The sequence below is a fragment of the Tamandua tetradactyla genome, chromosome 4 (genome assembly GCF_023851605.1).
Source record: "Tamandua tetradactyla isolate mTamTet1 chromosome 4, mTamTet1.pri, whole genome shotgun sequence".
Lineage (NCBI taxonomy): Eukaryota > Metazoa > Chordata > Mammalia > Pilosa > Myrmecophagidae > Tamandua > Tamandua tetradactyla.
Window position 1 is genome coordinate 2,059,677 of NC_135330.1, and position 9,617 is coordinate 2,069,293.

The following is a 9,617-nucleotide window of genomic DNA, read 5'->3' on the forward strand; positions in this document are numbered from 1 at the left end:
AATAATGCTGCTATGAACATCAGTGTATAAATGTCTGTGGCCCTGCTTTCAGACTTTCGGGTATATCCTGAGTTGTGGGTTGTAAGGCAACTCTATACTAAGCTTCCTGTGAAACCACCAAATCATCCTCCACAGCAGCTGTACCATTTTACATTCTCACCAGCAGGGAATAAGTGCTCCTATTTCTCCACATCCTCTCAAACACTTGTAGTTTCTTGTGTGTTTAATAGTGGCCATTCTAGCAGTATGAGATGATATCCCATTGTGGTTTTGATTTGTATTTACCTAATAGCTAATGAGGATGAGCATCTTATCATGTTCTTTTTAGCTATCTGTATTTCCTCTTTGGAAAAATGCCTTTTATTTATTTATTTTTGCCTAATTTTGTGGCTAGAACTTCTTGCACAATGTTGACTAGCAGTGGTGACAGTGGGAATCCTTGCTTGTTTCTGGTCTCAGAGGGAAAGCTTTCAGTTTCTCATCATAGAGCATGATGTTAACTGCGGGTTAATAAATGTTTTTTTTATCATGTTGAGGAAATTTCCTTTGATTTCTACCTTTTGAAGTGTTTTTATCATGAAAGGATGCTGCAGTTTGTTATATGTCTTTTCTGCATCAAACAAAATGATCATGTGGTTTTTACTTTTAGATTTGTTATTGTAGCATATTATATGAATTGATTTTCTTGTGGGAATAAAAGCCACTTGGCCATGGGTTGTGTAATTCTTTTAATATGTTGATGGATTCAGTCTGCAAGTATTTTGTTGAAGATTTTTGCATTTGTATTCATTAGAGGGATTGGTCTGAGGTTTTCTTTTCTTGTAATATCTTTATTAGGCTTTGGTATTAGGGTGACGTTGGTTTCGTAGAATGAGGTAGGTATTGTTCCCTCTTCTTCAATATTTGGGTATTCATTCTTCTTGGGATGCTTGGTTAAGTTTTCCTGTGAAGACATCTGGTCCTGGGCTTTTCTTTGTTGGCAGGATTTTAATGGCTTTCAGTGATTCAACGGCTTTACTGGTGCGATGGATTTCCTTGTCTTCTAGCTCTTCTCTGGTCTGTGGGTGGCCCGTGTCTCCAGGGAGTCGCTATTCCGTCCGAGGTGCCTGGCCTGTGGGCACACCGCCGTTCTTGGTACCTCATTATCTTCTTCATTTCTTCAGGGTCTACGGTAATGTATCCTCTTATTTCTGATTTTATTATTTGTATCTTCTCTCTATTTGTATGTGTCAGTCTAGCTAAGGGTTTGTTGATTTTATTAGTCTTCTCAAAGAACCAGCTTTTAGTTTAATCAATTCTCCCTGTTGTTCTATGATTCGGTATTTCGTTCATTTCTGCTCAAATGTGATCTTATTTCCTTCCTTCTGCTCAGTTTGGTTTTATTTTGCTCTTCTTTTACTAAGTGGTCCAGTTATCAGGTTAGGCCCTTGATTTGCCAGCTTTCTTCTTTATAAATACAAGTATTAGAGCTATCCCTTTTGGTATGTGTATTTTCATTTACATTTGCCTCGAGATATTTCTTAATTTCCCTTGTGATTTCTTCTTTGATCCACTTATTATGTAAGAGTGTGTTGTTTAATATTTGCATATTCATGAACTTTTCAGTTCTTCCTCAGTAATTGTTCTTTATCTGCACTCTATTATCAGAGAAGATACATATGTGACTTAAATAATTTTAAATTTTGGGCTTGTGTGAAATAACTATATTCTTACCTTGGAGAATGATCCCCGTGCACTAGAGAAGAATGTGTATTCTCCTGCTGTTGGATATGGTGCGCTACATATTTCTCTTAGGTCTAGTTAGCTTATAGTTTCATTCAAGTTTTCCGTTTCCTTGTTGATCTTGTGTCTAGATATTTTATCCATGATCAAAAGTGGTATATGTCCTGACCAAAAGGGGGAAAGGAAGTGTAATTAATAAAATATCAGTGGCAGAGAGAGTTCAAATAGAGTCGAGAGGCTACTCTGGAGGTCACTCTTATGTAAGCTTCAGTTAGACACTGCTACCTATCATAACCTGTCAACCCCCACGCAGGACCATTCCAGCCAATCCTAAAGAACACCTAGGGCAATAAATAAGATTCCACAAGGGTTCCAAGCACTACAGTAACATTCCAGAAACCTACAACATCCAAATAGGTCTCTGGTCCAGATAAGTCCTGACACCTAGCCCAGCCTCTTCAGACATCAGATAGTTCCATCTCCCTACCCCGTATTAGTGACAGACCCTTCCAGTATCAAAAATTTAGAACTGCCATAGCCCAAACACCCCCAGTGAGAGGTGTGGGAAGATCAACAGTGATGGTGAAATTATACATAGAAGACAGGACTTAACAAATGGATATGAATGCTGAATCATTAACTTGATATCTCTTTCAGTCTCCAGTATTTTAGAGCAGCAAGAAGGAAAAAGTTAAAATTGTGAAGTTGTAACCCATGTCAAAGTCTGAAGTATGTTCTGTAACTAACTGTGGTGCTGTGCTTTAAAGTTTATAGTTTTTTGTATATATGTTATTGTTCACAAAAAAACAGGGAAAAAAAGTTGATTGTGATGATAAAAAGTATTTAAGCCTTCTAGCCTCCTATATTCTGGACCAGCTAGTAGGAAAAATGTGAGAGGCTCGTATGGTAGCCCATGACAAACTCTGGGATCTGTCCTGTAACCACTTGTTGAAGAGTGCTTTGAAAACTATTGCTATTTGATTTCTTTGTTTTGTATATATGTTATACTATACAATAAAAAAGTTTAAAAAATGAGAAACTAAAAAAAAACCTTATGTTCTTTTGAACATACCTGTTGATTAACATAATCCTGGTAAATATGTAAAATAGGAAAGAACTTCATCTGAAGTTTGTAGTTGATAACTCTGATTTAAAACAACTGTTTAGTGTATTTATTTCTAAAGGTAAATTCATTTAAAATGCTTATAAAAATTAAAGTTTAATACAGCAACCACAGAAAACAAGTGGTGTATGGCTGTCACCTACTATTAATGCAACTATCAAGCCTGATAATATTTGCTTCATGCATTTTGAGGCTCTGGACTAAGTGTGTATATATTTATAATTGTTATCTCTTCTAGTAAATTAACCTCTTTGTCACTAAACAGAGACATTCATCCTCTCTTTTCATGTTTTGAAACTGTATGTACCCCAGGAAAACATGTTCTTAAATATAATCCGTTCCTGTGGGTGTGAACCCATTTTAAGTAGGATCTTTTGATAAGGCTAGTTCAGTTTAGGTGCGACCTACCTCATTTAATATGGGTCTTAATCCTATTACTGGAGTCCTTTATAAATGGAATGAATAAAGACAGAGAGAGAGAGAGAGAGAGAGAGAGAGAGAGAGAGAGAGAGAGAGAGAGAGAGAGAGAGAGAGAGAGAGAGAGAGAGAGATATTCATGGATGCAAGAAGCTGAAGTCAATGAAATTTGGAAAAGAAGGGAGAGACCAGAAGATCCCGCCATGTGCCTTGACACATGGCAAAGACTCAAAGACTGCCAGCAACTAGTCTTTAGGGCAAAATCATCATCTTTTAATTCTTATCCAATCTTGTGGGGCAGCCATTTTGTTTTCATCCTGATTCAATATTGTAGGGCAGTAACTTTTGATTAGATTATCTCCACAGAGAAGTGCAGTGTCCAATTGTGGATGTGACCCTTTGATTAGAAGGAGATGTGATTCTGTCCATTCAGCTTGGGTCTTGATTAGTTTACCAGAGTACTTTAAAACCTCAGATGGAGACACAGATACAGATGTTTGGGGAGAGCCAATGCAGACACTTGGAGAGCAGAAGTGACAGAGCCATACAAGAGCCAGATGCTTGGAGATGAGGGGCCCAGCAGATGTCACCATATGCCTTACCTTGAGATGCGAATCAAGCCAGAGTCTACAGAGAGCCAAAGGAAGCCAAGAGATGAAACCAGTCCCAAGAAACCAAGTGAGGTACCCCCGCAGGAAACATGCTGAAAGCAACGAAGCCTAGGTGCAAAGAACCAGCAGATGCCAGTCACATGCCTTTCCATATTGCTCTTCTTTGAGCTAAGGTATCTTTGTCTAGATGCCTTAGTTAGGACATATTTATGGCCTTAGAACTGTGAACTTGTAATTTATTAAATTTCTTTTTTACAAGCCATTCCATTTCTGGTATATTGCTTTCTGGCAGCAAAACTAATGCAGATTTTGATACCAGAGAAGTGGGGTGCTGCTGCAGTTTGCAAAACCAAACATGTTGGAATGGTTGTTAAATGGATAAAGGGAAGATTATGGAAGGGCTGTGAGGAACCTGATAAACGGGGCAGAGACCTCGAATGCTTTGAAGCGACTGTTGGTAGCAATGTGTACTCTGTGGATACTTCTGATAAAACTTTGGAAAGAAATGATGAATGTGTCATTGCAAAGTGTAAGGAAGGCATTCTTTGTGGATGGAAGGCAGAATTTGAGAGTGATGAACTTGGACAAGAGGATGGAGAAGGTGACCAAGTTGGGATCAAGTTTTTTCAAAATGTTTTTCAGTTAGATAATAGGGAAAAGGGCAAGTTGAGGACAGAAAGGATAGAATGTGCAACGCCCACCTCACAGTGAAGAAATGTGCGTTAGGACAAGAGGTATATCTAGAGTTCAGATAGTTCTGGTCTTGAACAGGTCACTTCTGCTCAACCCTGCTGTCTTCTGGGAGATGACCTGCGATTCCATTCCAACCTGACTGTTGCATCTCCTCGCGTCTCGATAGGAGTGGCTTCCTCTGTGGTTGCGTGGAGTTTGTGGAAGTGGTGTCTGGTGGGGCTGTCACTGGGGGTGGAAGGGGCCATATGTCCAGGCTAGGAAGGGAGCCTGGGTCCGCGGGAAGCCACTTCTGTTTTTCCAGGTGCTCCTGTTGGCATGGGAGCACTTGTGCCGGCTAGGTTGGGAGCTGGGCCCAGGAACTTAGTTGAACAGGACTTAGGCCCTTGGGGAGCAGAGCTAGGGTCCTGATTGGGTGGTGCCTGGCAGTTTGCTGCTGACGATCGGGCATCCTGTGATAGGCAAAGCTTATCACAGGGATAAGCTTTCAGGTTGGACATCGATATAGCTTAAAGTGGCAGAAAAATTGCCACAGATGTTTCTGTTCCCTAGAGTAGATAGAACTTGTTTGACCTGTAGCTTCTTTCATATTCTATGACTCAGGTTATTCTGGTTTAAAATAGTAATAATAATAATAATAATGGTGATAATAATAATAAAATAATAAGATGATGATGAAGTAATATTTACAGAGTGATTACTAAATGCTAGTGCTGTGTCAAACGTGTTACATGAATTCTTCTTTTTTAGTCTCATCATTTTATGAGCTCAGAACAATGATTGTCCCCATTTTATAGAAAAAGCATAGATGTGCAGAAAACTTAATGACTTACCTAGTACCTGGGGGAGACGTGTGAACAATGATTCCAGAGAAGTGCTCTAGGGCATCACACACAGGCTGTGTTTCTCTACTGGGTATTAAACCCCAGTCCACAGGAGACACCACAATATGGGGCTATCAGGAGGAGAATCTTCTCTGAGTCTGCTCATTGGTAATTCCTCATGGAGCATGGGGTAGGGGTGTGGACAGAGCCGGGAGCAATAGTATTCCGTCTGTCTGACTGCTTACAGTCCCTCCAGAGTGTGGTGCTCTGATCTGATTTCTCACTCTCAGGAACATCTCGACTTCTGGGCCAAGAGCTGTCCCAGGGACTAGAAAGCAAAAGGTCCAGAAATTGTGCCATTTGTGTTGTAGAAAGAACACGAGATGGAAGTAAGGGGATCTGGAAGTGAACTTCACTCTGATACTAACCAGCTGTGTGACCTTAGGTGAGTTCCTTAACATCTCCATGACTTGATTTTCATCTCCAATAGTACAGACCTTGATTTGAAGATTTACAAAGTTAATCTGAGTCTACTTGTCTGTCTATTTATGTATCCTATTCCTTTAAAACCCCACCTTGTATGAACACTTTGGGTCCAAAGTCATGATTTTCCACTGGCCCAGACATGGGTTATCTGAAGCCTTGCAGAGATATTTCAATTGCCCGGCTCTTCAGGCTTTCCCCTATCTCAGCGAAGACCAGGGCATAAGGGGGACTGATAATTAAAAACTCAAGTCCCTTGGGGGTCTGAAGGGGGGATATAACATATATGTTATGGAACTATTAAACTTTCCCATCTGGGAAGCCCAAGTACCTTCTTAACCACTGGTGACTCCCCAAAAATAGACCAAGTCTTAGATTTTGAGGCCTGCCTAGACAAAACTTATTTCTGCAGGAGAGAAGCTAAGAAATCTGATAACCAGGCCTAAGAGTTCCTTCTAGGAAGCTTTTTTATGGCTCAGATGTGGCCTCTCTCTCTAAGCCCAACTCTGCAAGGAGAATCATCAGTCTGGGACTCTTGATAGAATCTGGAAGGTGGAAAATAAAGTGGAGTGGGAGCCAGTTCCTTTCCTCTCTTATGGGACACAGTTGGCTGTCAATTATTACATGGGTTTAGGTGGGTGCTGGAAACAGTTGCCACTTGAAGCTGTTGATTACACTGATTTCAATGGAGCACTAAATGTGATAGAGGAAGTGGTTAGCCAAAGAGGAAAGACTGAGTGTGCCCTTAGCACATGGTCGAAGGACAAATGCCGATACTGACAGGTGGAGTACAGAACTGGGGGGTTATGCAGCCTGGGAAAGGAGAGTGAAAGCACTGGACAGAGCTAGAGAGAGGAATGGTAGTCCTTGTGTAGTGCCCAGACAACCAGAAACTGCTCTGGGTGATGTGTTTGCCTTCTGTAGTCTGCTAGGGAAAACAGCACCTATAGGGCTATAAATAAGTAACAAGATTTCAATATATGTGCCAGGGAGTTAGAGCTACCCTTTTTTGGCAGTTGTGAAGTTGGGAGGTGGCTGTTTGCCAGGAGTCAATCCAAAATGGTGCCTAATTTCACTTCACTGCATGATCCCTGGACTAGCCCAGTGAAGAAGTGAGTAATGATCTGCTGGAGAACAGTCCAGAGTAGTGGCAGGCTTGGTGGGGTGGGGGTGGCAGACAGGATACACGTCAGCACAGAGTGGAGTTTCAGGCACCTGGTCAGGCAGGCAGCGTGAGCACATGATTCAGTGTGCACCAGATTCTCGAATGCGCCAGCCTGAGTGGGGGTCACTGGGGAGTAGTTATGGGAGGTGACCAGGCAGCAAACCATCCAGGGACCTTCTGTGCTCGCTTGCAGTCTGTGCACTCAGTAGTTGAGACGGCTGTTATTTATTCTTTTCTGGCGTTTTAGTGTTTGCAGGTGGCAAGACACACCTGTATTTCAGGTAGTCTCAGGAGTGCTGGAAAAGGGTGGGGGAGGGGTGTTTACCTGCTAATATTCTGGGAAACTAATTGTTGGAGATATTCAGGTTGAAATGCAGAGAGGGAAGTTTCAACACTTTAGCATGCTGACATTTAAGGCAGGCAGGTGTGGCCAGGTAACCCTAAGAAGAGCATCTCTGCTGGGGAAGGGATGGTAGCTCCCTGAAAGGAGGCCAGGTCCTTCCTTCTCCCTGGCTGACTTCCCAAGCCGGAAGGGGCACGATCAGCTCATCGCGGGTCTTGTGCCCTCTAAGTCTTTCAACATTTCCGCACCAGCTGCCCAGGACACCCTCTTCTCCTCCGCCCACTGGCCGCCTCTGTGAGTCACAGACCAGCTGGTGACAGTCTGTGGGGTCCTAGGCTGAGTCAGCACATGTAGAGATGGCTCTGCTGGTTAATTTTGGGAATTCATAGCAATTTTCTGCTGAAGCCATGGCATGACATCCCCCTTCTATCTATTGCCCCTTTCATTCCTCTTTTTCTTCTCCCTCTTCCCGTCCCCTTCCTCCTCCTCCTCTTCTCCTCCCCTCCTCTTCTCCTCCTCCTCCTTCTTCTTTTTCTTCTTCTCCTCCTTATTCTTCCTCTTCTTTTTCTCTCTCCCTCCCTCCCTCCCTCCCTCCCTCTGTCTGTCTGTTTGTCCATCCATCCATCCATCCATCCCTCCATCCCTCCCTTCCTCCCTCCCTCTGTCTGTCCATTTGTCCATCCCTCCATCCCTCCATCCCTCCATCCTTCCCTTCCTCCCTCCCTCCATCTGTCTGTCCATCCGTCCGTCCATCCATCCATCCATCCCTCCATCCCTCCCTCTGTCTGTCCATTCGTCCATCCCTCCATCCCTCTATCCCTCCCTTCCTCCCTCCCTCCATCTGTCTGTCCATCCATCCATCCATCCATCCAGCCATCCATCCCTCCATCCCTCCATCCCTCCATCCCTCCATCCGTCCATCCATCCATCCCTCCATCCCTCCATCTGCCCATCCGTCCATCCATCCATCCCTCCATCCCTCCATCTGCCCATCCGTCCATCCCTCCCTTCCTCCCTCTCTCCATCTGTCCATCCATCCGTCTGTCCATCCCTCCATCCCTCCATCCCTCCATCCCTCCATCCCTCCATCTGCCCATCCATCCATCCATCCATCCCTCCCTCCCTCTCTCCCTCCATCCATCCATCCATCCGTCCATCCATCCCTCCATCCCTCCATCCCTCCATCCATCTTTCCCCCTCAGACCTTACCCTGAAAGCTGACTGGGTCCCCATGTGGACTTGCTTCTCAGCCTATCAAGGGTGTATGGGATGGGGTTCTCCTGCCAGCCAGAGCCATCACATTCATCAAATTCTCTAGTTGTTTCTGTCCTCAGAGCACTCTCGTGGTTTGATCTTGGATCAACTTGATGGATTAAGGATTTTCTGAAAGAAAGATTTACATCAGGAAAAAGTGGGGAGACTTTTGCATAGAAGGACTAAATCTAACCCCACAACTTTCTCTCTCTAGTCTGAGTTTATAGGCCCATTAAATATACATGGTACAAGTTGCTTTTAAGTGACAAAGCCACTCACTTCCGTCCCTTCTCCACCCTTCAGGCTCTTTAGTGAGTCTCTGCCCACCCAGCAGTATTAGATTGGAAGTTTGGAACTAGAGGACAAATGGACTGTTCCCAGGGATTTTGTTTCTGGCTGGGAAAACCTTCCAGGTGCATTTACTTTTAGCCTGGCTTGTCCTTCCCTCCTTTCCTCACAGTACAGCATCTGTGGCTAGATGGGCTGTCAGTCAGGGATCTATGTGCCCTTTTCTCCAAGAGCACTATTCTCTATTCAATGTCCTTTGATTTGTGAGTGATATTTTTGCATTAAACCTTATTTATCAAAGTACATTTTCCCTTATGAAAGTGTTTAGAGAAGAAAAATGATTATTATTTGAAAAATGCATTTGATAACTGACATATTTCGTAACTCAGAGTATAAAATAAGAAATTAAATAAGGACACGAATGAACTCTATCCTAGATTAAAACCTTTCCTTTCCAATAGGATTGATATTATTTATGCTACTTACATCAGTGTGAAATTGTATTGACACTGCTTGTTGAGGGTTGAGAAAGATGGGGCATTTTAGATGACTTCAAATTTTAGATTCTAGGAGACTAAATAAATGATATTAGAGAGTTTTATTGCCCAGAAGAGAAGCGAGGATACAAGGGAAGGAGGTGGATTTTGTTTGGGGAACACTATGCTCTGATGCTGTAAGAATCTGGGTACAGACGTTG

At 43.0% G+C, this 9,617-nt stretch overlaps 1 long non-coding RNA gene across 1 annotated transcript; it reads right to left on the minus strand.

Moving 5' to 3' along the window:
* Positions 1-1,753: 1,753 nt before the first annotated feature.
* On the minus strand, positions 1,754-8,757 carry LOC143678687 (uncharacterized). Its single transcript, XR_013173403.1, has 3 exons — positions 8,588-8,757; positions 5,397-5,715; positions 1,754-1,886 (listed from the first exon to the last, which is right to left on the minus strand). It is a non-coding gene; the product is annotated as an uncharacterized LOC143678687 (long non-coding RNA).
* Between the last annotated feature and the right edge of the window lie 860 nt (positions 8,758-9,617).